Below are 14,234 nucleotides of genomic sequence, written 5' to 3' on the forward strand. Positions count from 1 at the left end.
TAGACTTTGGTGGCTTTTATTATAGTCAGAGACTTGTGCAAACATCACCACTATCTAATTTCAGCACATTTTCATCGCCCCCCAAAAAACTCCAAATCCATTAACAGTTCTTCCTCATTACTTCCTCTCTTCAAGCTGCTGGCAACCAACATCCACTTAATTTTTTTAGAGCAGTTTTAGGTTACAAAAATTTGACAGGCATATACAGAGATTTCCCATATACCTCCTGCCCCCACACATGCATAGTCTCCCACATTATCAGCATCACTCACCAGAATGGAACATTGTTTACCGAGGACATCATGACACATCATAACACCGACCCATCACGATCACCCCAAATCTATAGTTTACATTAAGATTCACTCTCGGTGTTGCACATTCTATGGATTTGGACCAGTGTATAATGACGTGTATCAATCATTTAAATGTCATACAGAATATTTTTATTTCTCTAAAAATCCTCTGTGCTCTGCCTATTCATCCACTTCCCTCCCATCCTCCAATACACACTATCTATCTACTTTCTGTCTGTATAGATTTGCCTATACTGGGAATTTCATATAAATGGAATCAAACATATGTCATTTTGTATCTGGCTTCTTTCACTTAGTGAAAGAATGTGTTTTTTCTTTTTTTAATTAATAAATTTTATTTTTTTAGAGCAGTTTCAGTGTACAGAAAAATTTAGCAGAAAATAGAGAATTCTTGTTCCTTCTTTCCTCACTCCTTACAGAGTTCCCCATTACTTTTTTCTTTAACATCTTAGCCATTTTAAAATGTACACTTCAATAAAGTCAACTATATTCCAGTGGTTTTTTAAAAAGTTTAGGTGGAGAATAGTATTTTAAGCCAAGGAGAAAAAAAGTTGTGCCCTCCCTAGAACTGAGAGCTCATGGCCTTTAATAAGACTCTCATTTCTTATTGTCAAGTAGGACCCCAGAGGCAGCCACACTACCCCTTGCCAAGCTCCATGAAAGGTCTGAGGAGCAGTGGTGACTCTCCAAGAATGTGGACGTTCCTCCTTGACCTTGTAGCATTGATTTGTTCTCCTCCACTTTAGTAAATATTTTAAGGCATTGAATTGGATTTTAAATATCAGAGGCTTATTTTTATCCTGAATAAAACTTAACTGAATTAATATTGAAAGCACTAAATAATTCAACTTTAAATACTTGTTGAGTAAATCTTCTTAAAACTACTTAAATCGTTTATTTGTAATATATCTCTTTGAGCACAGAGGGCACCTGATCTGGAATATTGATATTGATATAAGATCTGGAATATTGGTAATATTCTTAAACATTGGAGATTTTTGCATACATGGAAGATAATTTAGGAATAATTCCCATTCCCATAGGACTGGATTACTTTTCTATGAGTATCTATGAAAGGCTAAATTGGAAAGTATAAAGACATATAATAAGATGTTCTCTGCAGTTTTAGTGTATCCATATCTGGTAGAAAAAACCCTGGATTGGAAATAATAATTGCTACCATTTGTTGAATGATTAATATGTACCAGGTACGGTGTTAAGCATTTTTACATGTGTTTTCTCTTTTGAAACTCACATTAGTCTTACAGTTAGATGTTATTATCATTTTTTTATTGAGATATACTTGACATATAGCATTATGTAAGTTTAAGGTGCACAGCATATTGGCTTGGTACATTTACTTAAAATATGATGGGTACTGTATCATTAAGTAACACCTCTATTACATTACATAACTATTATTTTTTCTTGTGGGAATAATTAAAGTTCTGGTCTTTTACTAAGTTTAATATTTATAACACAGTTTTGTTGTCTCTCATCACTGTACTGTGTTTTAGATCTCCAAGACTTATTTATATTTTAATTGCAAGTATGTACCCTTAAACAACATCTGTTTAGGAAGACAAGGACTTTTGCAGATGAATTTAATTTCAGAGTCAAAATGTTCAAGCACTCTTCTGGCATGCAAGTTCTATCAAGTAAATTCTTACCCTGATTATGTGGTTTAATAGTTGGGCCTCACTTTCCACATCTGTGAAGTAGGGATATTGGACCATATCCATGATGCCTAACCTGTGGTTGCCTTGGAAATGTGCTGCCCCATCTGGTGGGGAACATGGTTGACTAACTGCCCCCAGCTACTACCCTGTGAGCCTGAGGCCACACTTATACCAGGCTGCTTCCAGTCAATGACTGAACACAGGAGGGGTACCAATGCTGGCCTAATTTGGACTTCCCCTGCTAGGCAGGTTTGGCTCAGGGATTCCCCATCAGCTGGGTAAGAGTTCCTCAGAACTGCACTGCAGTCCAAGCCTCTCCCTACCTAATTCTTTCTTCCCTACCTCCTTCCCAGGGGTTGAACCAGCATCATGATCTGAAGCCTCTCCAAGCCTACTCCAGCCTATATCCCATTTACCCTTTACTGAAATATTCCTCAATAAATCCTTTGCACAGCTAATCCAGTCTTGATATCTGCTTGATATCTGGAAGGACCATCTTCCAACCTGGGTGGGAAGGTCAGGAAAATATTTAGAGTCTAGAAATTCCATGTTCAGTAAGCAATGTCTTTAGACTCTATGAATTCTAAGTCTCACATTTATATGAATTACTACTCTCCAAATGAATATAGGTGACAAATACAATGTAGAGTCATATAAGAGCATTATTGAATTTACAGCTACTTTTGTCACTATCACGTTTTCAACCAGTGAATTTTAGAAGAGAGATAACAAAGGTCTTCATGCTTGAAAATATTGGAAACCACCATGCTGGATGCCCACTCAGGGCCTCTCAGGACAGATATCCTTTGATTCCTGGCAGTGGCTTTGACAACAGTACAGCACAGTGGTTGCAGAAAAGGGCTAAAAGCATGGGCTTTGGCACCAGATGGACGTGGGTATGAACCCTTACTCTGTTTCTCACTAGTTGTGTAAGCTCAGGCAAATTGCATAACTTCTCCAAGTCTTTATTTCCTCATCTATAAAATAAAGATCTTAATAGTGACTTGTGTATGGTATGGTTGTAAGGGTTAAATGAGAAAAATCAATGTAAAATACTTTGCCTGGCTTAGTGCTTCATAAAAGTCCACTGGAATTATCATCATTAATTATTCTTAGTTTCATTTTATATATTCATCTTCTAACTACTTCTAACCATAAGATTGTTTATGGTGTATTTCATAGTCTTTAACTCTTACTTCATGAGAACAGGAGGTAGTATTTCTTATCTTCCTAGATTACATGGTTCATCCTTCCAAAGAAATTGCATCTCATGTTGAATACACCCCCGCTGCATGAGCTTAGACCTTTTGTAACCAATTGAGGTTTGATTTAATCATCTGGGATAATCTGGACCTTCGTGTTTTCCCCTCATGTGATTTCCCTTCACAGCTGATTTGTCTTTAATGCTCAGAATGGGCCATAATAGTAACATGGAGGACTGAGGAAATCTATCATTCACACACCCCCATCACAAATAGATGACAACTTCAGGCAGATGCAGGGATTTGAGGTTCGGGAGCAGGGCAGCTTTTGGAATTAAATAAATAATTGCTAATCTGAGTGCTGATTTTACAGTTGACAGCAAAAAGTCATCTGGGGTGGCTCATTAGTGGGACAGGTGCACAGGCAGCTGTTCTAATTAATGTGTTAGGAATCCCCATTCTTGATTTCTATTAAGGATTAGTGAAAAGCTTTGCTATCTACCTGATTACACAAAAAGACTGGGCTGAGGAGGTGTAACCACTAGGAATGTTGTTAGCTGAAGGTAATAAAATACACGACTTCAGTGGCTTAAACAAACGAGTTTATTTTTCTCATGTAAAACAAAGTCAGGGTGCAGATAGTTGCTTTTGTTGGTTTATTAGCTCAACAATGTCTATGCATATCTCTCTGAGATTCTTTTGGCCTTTCCTTCATTGTCTCAAAATGGTTATAGGAATTCCAGTCATCATGCTCACACTCAAGGCAAGAAGAAGGAGGAAGGAGGGGGGAATGAGCAGGTCCTACAGATCGCCAGCAGACCATCAGGATGAGCAAACCCCTGCTTACGACTCATTGGCTAGGACTGTGCATGTGGCCACTGCCCACCTGCAAAAGAAGCTGGGAAATGGAGTATTTAGCTGGGCACCTTGCTATCTTGTAAACAATCAGGATCCTATTAGTAAAGAAAAGTGAAGCAAGTATATTGAGAGGGCTACTGATTCAATCTGCTCTCAGCGGCAAGCCTAAGAATGTTATTGGTGTTTATGTCTTGGATCCACCTTGTTTTATTTGTGGGAAGAATGAGAAAAGTAAGAAATGCTGTAGTGAATATACTGGAGATCAAAACAGATCACAACAAACTTCAAAAGGTGTCAACTGCATTGAATTTAAACTTGCACCATACTGAGAAATATTTGTGGTAGAACTTACTAATCATATTTTTAGTAATGAAGAAATGTTTGCTGTGACAATGTCATGGCAATATGATTTACTGGAATTTCAGAATATAACAGAGATTCCTATGAAATTGTCTTGATTTCTCTGAAACAACAAGATATATTTAGGGGGAAATACATTCTGGAATCTGTTTGAGAGGCAGTTGTAATTCACTGGAATTAGTTGTCCCCAAATTCACAATTTAATTTTGAGCTACAAAAAGGATTCAAACTACATCAGGAGCTTAAGCAGAATATAAATAGATCTTAGAGTCCTGAGGTGTGCAATATAAAATAGGCCATGCCTCAGGAGTTTCTTATGAAGATGCCTGCAATATGAACTTTTGGACTCTGATTCTGCAAAAATTACCCATCATCAGAAATAGGTAAAAGTGTGAAAGGTGGGCAAGTGCCTATCTGTGCTCTTTATTCATTTGTATGATATTTGCTACCTTTGTCAGAAATGATAAAGGATGTATATATAGTTTTCATTTATGTTTTAAATATTACTTAAAATTAATTACATATTTGTCACAGGTAAAATCAATGTATCTTTTTGACTTGTAGCATATATTTATATTACTTAAATAATTCTCCTCTTCCCTGACATCTTTATTCTAACATCTTTAAGTCATTTAGGCTTCATATGTTCCTGTTAAAAAAATTAGTGATATTTTCACATTATGTTCTTCATGGAAAGTTTGAAAACTACAGAAAAGTAAAAAAGAAAACCTCATATTTAAGACACATTTATATGTATTTATTTGTTTCAACCCCTGCTGACCACTTGATGCAGTGTCCAGGATGTTTAAGACATACACAAGATACACGGTGATGTTATATTCCTGGAACATACCAATAAAATCATGTTCCTTTTTTTCCCATCTTATTTTATTTGATTTTTAAATATGAAATTTATTGTCAAATTGGTTTCCATACAACACCCAGTGCTCATCCCAACAGGTGCCCTCCTCAATACCCATCACGTACCCTCCCCTCCCTCCCAACAATGTACTAATTGATGCATTTGGTGACAGCAGTCAATTTATAGGCCAATTTGAAAATGGGAATGAGGCATTTGATCATTTATCACACTCTGAGTAGCCCTGGTAACTCATTAATTTAATATATGTAAATAGATATAACCAGAAAAGTTAAGTGACATAACAGGACAGAGAGACAGAGAACTAGAACCTAGGTCTAGAACTAGAACCTGCCTGAGCTTTCTTATCCTTCCACTAATGAGTTGTCTCTCTAAAACTGGATGTTCAGATCATGCATGTGAACTGTCAGTCTATTCAGCTACAAAGTCCCCTTTCTATATTTTCATATTTTGTATGTGCTTGAAGATATGTTGAGGAGATAGAACTATTTTAATATAATGCTCTTATTTCTTGCTTTGCTTTCCTCTTTCCTCTCTCCTCCCTCCTCTTTATCTCCCTTCCTTCCTACTTCCCTTCATTCCTTCCTTCCTGCCAGGTGAGGGACCAGGAGATTTAATGCAGGGACTTGGGAATCAGACAGACCTGGATCTGAATCCTGGGTCTGCCACTCACTAGATATAGGACTCTAGGCAGTTTGTTTAAACTGTCTATGCCTCAGTTTCTTCATCTATAAAATTGATTTACATGTATTTAGTGCCTAATGGTCCAATTAAGCTTGGTTCTACTGCAGTAACAACTCAAGTTTATTTCTCACTCAAGCAAAGTCTGCTATGGGTCTGGGTGACTCCAGGCTCAACATTCCACATTGCCTCGATTTTATGGCATTTGCATATTAACATATTCTTGTATGATCACCATAGGAATTAAAAACTTCAGCCTAGGGGCACCTGGGTGGCTCAGTCAGTTAAGCACACACTTCAGCTCAGGTCATGATCTCGCAGTTTGTGGGTTTGAGTCCTATGTTGGGCTCTGTGCTGACAGCGTGGAGCCTGCTTCAGATTCTGCATCTCCCTCTATTTCTGTCCCTCCCCCACTCACACTCTGTCTCTATCTCAAAAATAAATAAACATTAAAAAAATACTTCAGCCTACCAGTGACATGTATCATTTCTGCTCACATTTCTTTTTTAACTAATAAACAGTTTCACGGAAATACCTGATTTCAACAAGCCAAAGAAATGCAGTGCTTCTGTACGTGTAGGTTGGAAGAACTGGAAATGTTGGTAGGCACCACGTATATCTACCCCAACCTGCTTTCCTCATCACCAAGTGTGCTCTTTTCTGCACACAGAATCCATTCACCCTTCCTCAAGGAAACAACCCAGTAGTTCCATCTCTCTGAGTCCAGGATGAAGCATACTTCAGATCCAAATTTTGCTTCTCTTAATCCAGAGCCCTATGATATAAAGTTCGTGAAGGTCTTAGTGCCTGGAACAGAGCAAATTCATTATGACGTAATCAGGAGGAGTAGGTTGACAACAGCAGCAGTAGCATTATCTTTCCAATCATGTTATAACATAGCAACATCTTTATCATCAGAATATTTTTATAGCTCAAGACACCCATTGTTTTGGCAGCTAAATACCAAGTCCCCTTATTAGATAATTCTTAGGGAATTCACCTCTTCTCATCTTAGTCCATGTGATCTAGATGGAACTGTTCCTGCCCTCCTACCACTAAGGCTGGGCATATGACAAAGGCCTAAAGAATCAATTTATTCCTATCTTACTGGCCACTGAGACAGGTTCACTGAGACAGGTGCTTGACTTAACTTGGTCCAGAGATACTCCATCCTAAAACTTCCACTGGAAAGGGGTGGAAAACCCCACTTTTTTCTTAGAGTGTTGAGAGGTTAAGATGAAAGTCTGTACCTGCTGAAGGTCACCTTGTGACCAAAGTGAGAGCCTTCCAGAAATGAAATAAAAAAAGAAGGAATGCCAAGGAGTGGTGAGAATGAGTTCTGCTGATAGCATTTGAACCCCTGGGTTTAGCCACTGTTGGTTCTCTGGTATTTTTAATAACTGGAACCAGTAATTTCTCCTTTTGGTTAACTTGGATTGATTTGTGTTACTTACAGTGGTAGATTGCAAAAATGGCCACAAATTCTTCCCCTCCTTGTATTCATACCTACTTGCCATACAACTTTGAGGGCTTTTCCACACTGACTCTGGACCTGGTTAGGTGATTTGCTTTGGAAAAAGATGCCCACAAACATGATACAGAAGAGGTTTGAAAACCATGTGTACATCTGAGTTTTTCCTCTCTTGATGCTCTTTAGATACCTCATCACTGCTGCCATGTGAGTAAGTGTAGGTCACCTCCTTGAGGAGTTCTGAGAGATCATGAAGCCGAGAAGAATTGTCTTAGCTGAGCTATCTTAGATTAACCAACCCAACCATTCTATTAACTAACCACAGACACATGAAAAAGCTCAGTAGAGATCAGCCAAGCTTCGTTCAGACCTGAAAAACTTCCCAGCAGGATCATGAGCCAAATAAATGATTGCTATTTTAAATTAATAAAATTTGGGGTGGTTTGTGATGCAGCAAAAGCTGACTGATACATTTTCTAACAAAAGGGTGCTATTTGCTGCACCCTTTCTTTTATATCTTGTTCTTTATTTTATTTTACTAATTTTTAAAAAATTATTTATTTATTTTGAGAGAGAGAGAGCACAAGCAGGGGTGGGGCAGAGAGAAAGGGAGAGAGCAAATCCAAAGCAGGCTCTATCCTGTCAGTGCAGAGCCTGATGCTGGGCTTGATCTCATGAACCATGAGATTGTGACCTGAGCCAAAATCAAGAATCAGATGCTTCACCAACTGAGACACCCAGGTGCCCTTGTTTTAACCTTTTTAAAACATACAATTTTTGTGGTAGTTTAATGATTGTGTAAGTAGGTGCTCAATAACTATTCCCTAAATAAATGCTCGAAATGAATAGGGGGACTTAAAAGACAATGTCTTAGCCCACAGAACTGATTCCAATGCTGACTGTTTTAGGAATCCGGGAAACTGTGGAGATGTTGATTATCTTTTCATGCACTTATCGACTATTTACAACCTTTTTTGGGGGAAGTGTCTGTTCAAATAGTTTGCTTGTTTTTGGGGGGAGGGTCAGGGGGAATAGTTCATCTTATCAAGTTGTACAAATTCTTTATATATTCTAGATACAAGTCCTCTATTAGATGCAAATACTGTGAATGCTTTTTTTTTTTTTTTTCAATTTGTGGCTTACCTCTTTGTTTTCTTAATGGTGTTTTCTGAACAGAAAATTTTATAATTTTAAGTCTAAATCATCAATATTTTAAATGGTTCATGATTTTTATGTTGTATTTTAGAAATTTTTACTTAACTCAAGATCACAAAGATGTTCTTATTTGCTTTTTACTGGAAATTTTTACTGTTTTGGCTTTTTACACTTAAGGCTATGATCCATTTCAAATTAAATTTGTGTTTGGTGTGAGATAAAGGTCAAAGTTCATCTTTCTTCCTACCTCTCTTCTTCCCTGTCCCCTCCTACTTTCCCTCCCTTCTTTCTTTCCTTTCTTTGCATATGAATGTCCAATTATTCCAGAACCATTGGTTGACAAGACTATCCTTTCCTCATTGAATTACCTTGGCGTGTTTGTTGAAAATCAATTGGCCATATAAATGTGTATCTATTTCTGGATGCTTTATTCTGTCTCATTGATCTACATGTCTATGCTTATGCCAATACTACACTGTCTTGATTCTGTAGGTTTAGAGTAAGTTTTGAATCAGGTAGTGTAATCTTCCAGGATAGTTTTTCTCTTTTAAAATTGTTTTGGCTTTCCATTTTCATATAAACTTTAGAATTGGCTTATTAACTTTTTCCTGCTGGAATTTGCATATGGATTACATGTAATCTATAGTTCAATTTGGGGAGAATTGACAGCTCAACAATACTGAGTCTCTGAATCCACAAATGTAATATATTCATCCATCTATTTAGATCTTTACTTTCTTTCAGCAATGTTTTCTAGTTTTAAGAATACAGATTTTGTGCAATTTTTGTTAAATTTATTCTTAATTATTTTTTATGCTATTGTAAATGGAACTTTAAAAAATAGTTGCTGGTATTAGAAATAGAATGGCTTTTATTCAGTTTTGGTAATTTGTGTCTCTAAAGTAATTTGTCCTTTTCATTTAAGTTGTCAAATTTATTGGCACGAAGTTATCATAATATTGTTTATTTTTTTAATATCTGTAAAATCTACAGTATTGGCCCTTCTTTCATCTCTAATATTGATAATTTGTGTCTGGATGAGACATTTTTTTCTTGATGAGTTAGGCTGGATGGTTTCTACTGTAGTAATCTTTTCAAAGAAACAGCTTTTTGTTTTATTGACTTTTTTTACTGCTTTTATGGTTTCTGTCCCTTTGGTTGCAACTGTTATGTCTATTGTTTCCTCTCTTCTACTTGCTTTGGGTTTACTTTATTCTTTTTTTGTAGTATATTTAGGTGGAAACTTAGATCATTGGTTTGAGACCTTTCTTATTTTCTAATATAAGCATTCAAAACTATACATTTCCCTTTAAGTGCTAATTTAGTGTACCTCACAAATTTTGATATACTTTTTTTCTGATTCTTATCCAGCTCCAAATATTTTCTCATTTCACTTATTTGTTCTTTGACCTATGGATTATTTAGAAGTGTATGTTTCATTTCCATGTATTTTAAGATTTTTCAGGTATCTATCAACTATTGATTTCTAATTTAATTCTATTGTAATGGGGCACACACTCTACAGGATTCAATCATTTTAAATTTGTTGAGACTTGCTCATGGCACAGGTATGGTTTATTTCAGTGATTGTTCCATATGCAATTGGAAAGTATGCATTCTAATATTGTTCAGTGAAATGTTTTATAAATGTCGCTTAGGTAAAATTGATGCATAATGTTTCTCAAATCTATAGTCTTACCCAAATTATTTTGTTCTACTTGTTTTATCAGTTACTGAGAGAGAGAATGTTAAAGTAGTCAACTATAATTGTGGATTTGTTAATTTATTTCTTTAGTTCTGTCACTTTTTTGCTTCATCTATTTTGAAGTTTTGCTATTAGGTCCACAAATATTTAGGATTGTTGTGTTCTTTTGATGAGTTAATCCCTTTAATAGGAAATGTGCATCTTTATTATTGGCAACATTCCTTGTTTTAAGGTTTAATTAATCTGATGTTAATATACCCCTTCTAGCTTCTTATTAGTAGCATTTTCATATTATATTTTTCTCACTCTTTAAACCTATCTGTGTCTATATTTAAAGCACATTTCTTGTAAATAGTATATAGTTGGGTCTTTTTTGTTTGATGTAAAAATCTCTTCCTTTTAATTGGCATATATAACATTTATATTTAACACAATTATTTTTATTGCTGGGTTTATTTCTACCTTCTTGCTATTTGTTTTATTTGTTCAACTTGTTTTTTATTCCTCTCTTCTTTTCTTGTCCTCTTTGGGATTAATTGAGGGTTATTTTTTTTCCCCTTTATTTCCACTATTGGTTTATTAGCTATCACTCTTTGTTATACTTTTTGTTTGAGGATTAGAGCAGGCTTCTTTAACTCATATAATAGTATGGATTAATAACATGCCTCTTCACATATAATGCAAAAATCTTTCAATTCTGTATGTTCTACTTATCACCTTTTATTTTCTTTTCTATTACATATTTTATATCTATAAATTTTATAAATCCTACAATATATTGCTATTACTTCTTACTTTAGTTATCTTAGTTGTAGTTAAGAAAATATATCTCATTTTTAAGCAAATTACCACATGAATAGCTGAATGCCATGAGTTGATTTACTCAAGTCTGATGAAGTGAATTGATCATTGTGCAAGGGGGATGGATTTGTCCTTAGACCACTAAGGCCCATAGAAACACTAAACTGGACACTTTTCCTGAAGAACATAGGGTTTTTAAAGAAGAAATAGAAACATGAAGAAACAAATTTTGTTCTGTTTTAAAGGGGAAAGGAAGTAATTGATGTGGTCTAGGTAACCAGCAATGGCCACTGGCTCAAGTCATTTACTTACTGACTTTTAATGGGTTTGGCTCTACTACTTTAAGTGGCTGTTATCCAGTAGAAATTCACATGGAGACACTCTAAGAAGGATCAGTTCTGTGTGATTTGGTTTATTAGGTTTCATTGGTATGGTTTAATATCATTATTATGTAACACACATGTCAATACATTGTTATGTGGGTTGCAATTAATTTTATGGATTGCAGGGGTATAATTTCTCTGTTTTGCCTAGCACTCCTGGGAATCTATGACATATAGAACAAGTATCTTACTATAAAGTTATATCAAGAACATTGATTAGCAGAAAATATTTAAATGGAATTTTTGAAAATCAGTTTATGTAAATCTATCACATCATTAGGCTAAAAAAGAAAAATCAAATTATTATATCAAAAAATGAAAAAATATTTGATAAATCCATCACTTATTCATATAAAAGCTCTCAGTAAACTAGAAATAGAGAGGAACTTCCTCAACTTAATAAAGATTATCTATAAAAACCTACAGCTAATATCACACTTCATGGTGAGAAACTCAAAGCTTTCCCATTAAGATCAGATACAAGACAAGTATGTCTCTCTCACCACTCCTTTTCAACATCATATTGGAAGTTCTAACTAATGCAAGAAAAGGAAACAAAAGCTATACAGATTGGGAAAGAAGAAATAAAATTGTCCTTGTTTGCAGGTGACATGATCATCTATGCAGAAAATCCAGAGCACCTGGGTGGCTCAGTCAGTTAAGCATCTGACTCTTGATCCTAGCTTAGGTGTTGATCTCAGGGTCATGAGTTCAAGCCCTGCACTGGTCTCTGTGTTGGGCATGAAGCCTACCTTACAAAAAAAATCCAAAATACGACAACCACCTCTCCCCACCCCCAGCAAAAAACAAAAACAAAAAGAAAAACAAAACAAAACAAAACACCCAAAAACTCCTGGAATTAATAAGTGATTGTATCAAGGTTGCAGGATACCAGGTTAATATACAAAAATCAATCATTTCCTATATACCAACAATGAACAAATAGAATTTGAAATTAGAAACACAATACCAATTACATTAGCACCTCCCAAAAATTAAATACTCAAGTTTAAATATGACAAATATATACAAAACCTATGTGAGAAAAATCATAAAGCTGATGAACAAAATCAAAGAAGAAATAAATGAAGGCTCTTCCATGATAATGGATAGGAAGATTCAATACTATCAAGATGTCAATTTTTCCCAGCAAGTTATTTTGTGGATATTGACAAACTGATTCTAAAGTTTGTATGGAGAAGCAAAAGACCCAGAATGGCCAACACAATATTAAAGGAGAAGAACAAAGTTAGAGGTTGACACTACTTGACTTTAAGACTTACTATAAAGCTATAGTAATCAAGAAAGCTGTAGGATGAAAGAGTAGGCAAATAGATCAGTGGGATAGAACAGAGAGCCTAGAAATAGACTCACATGAATATAGCCAACTGATCTTTGACAAAGGAGCAAAGGTAATACAATGGAGCAAAAATAATCTCTTCTACAGATGGTGCTGAACAACTGGTCACCTACATGCACAAACAAAATGAAACAATAAATCTAAACACAGATCTTACACATTTCACAAAAATTAACTAAAAATTTACCACAGACCTAAATATAAAATGCAAAACTATAAAACTCCTAAAAGGTAACATATTAGAAAACCTGGATAACTTTGGGTACGGTGATGACTCTTTTAGATACAACACTGGAGACATGATCCATGAAAGAAAGAACTGATGAGCAGGTCTTCATTAAAATTAAAAACTTCTGCTCTGTAAGGGGCACCTGGGTGGCTCAGTCCCCTGGGTGACTTTGGCTCAGGTCATGATCTCACAGTTCCTGAGTTCTAGCCCTGCATCAGGCTCTGTGCTGACAGCTCAGAGCCTAGAGCCTGCTTTGGATTCTGTGTCTCCCTCTCTTTCTGCCCTTCCTCTGCTCACACTCTGTCTCTGTCTCTTAAGAATAAATAAACATTGAAAATTAAAAAAAAAAAAGAATGGGAAGACAAGCCACAGGCTGGGAGAAAATGATTGCAAAAGACACACTGATAAAAGGCTGTTATCCAAAAATATACAGAGAACTCTTAAAAGTCAATAATAAGAGGGGCACTTGAGTGGATCAGTCGGTTTTTTGTCTGACTTACAGCTGAAGTCATGATCTCACGGTTTGTGAGTTCAAGTCCCACATTGGGCTTTCTGCTGTCAGCGCAGAGCTGCTTCAGATCCTCTGTCTCCCTCTCTCTCTCTCTCTCAAAAATAAACATTAAAAAAATAAAAAAGTTCTTTAAAAAGTTCAACAATAGGAAAACAAACAACCTCATTAAAAACTGGGCCAATGACCTTAACGGATAGTTACTAAAGAAGATATGCAGATGGCAAATAAGCATATGAAAAGGTGCTTCACATTATATGCTATTAGGGAAATGCAAATTAAAACAACCAGGAGAAACCACTATATACCTATTTGCATGGCCCAAATCCAGAAAACTGACTGCACCAAACGCTTGAGAGGATTCATGGAGCAACAGGAACTCATTCATTTCTGGTGGGGATGTAAAGTGGTATAGCCACTTTGGAAAATAATTTGGCTATTTCTTACAAAGCCAAACACTCTTATTAGACAATCCTTGGTATTTGCCCAAAGGAGTTGAAAACTCATGTCCACACAAAAACCTGCACATTGGGGGCGCCTGGGTGGCGCAGTCGGTTAAGCGTCCGACTTCAGCCAGGTCACGATCTCGCGGTCCGTGAGTTCGAGCCCCGCGTCGGGCTCTGGGCTGATGGCTCAGAGCCTGGA

This window comes from Leopardus geoffroyi, chromosome B4, assembly GCF_018350155.1.
Source record: "Leopardus geoffroyi isolate Oge1 chromosome B4, O.geoffroyi_Oge1_pat1.0, whole genome shotgun sequence".
In the NCBI taxonomy this organism is placed as follows: Eukaryota; Metazoa; Chordata; class Mammalia; order Carnivora; family Felidae; genus Leopardus; species Leopardus geoffroyi.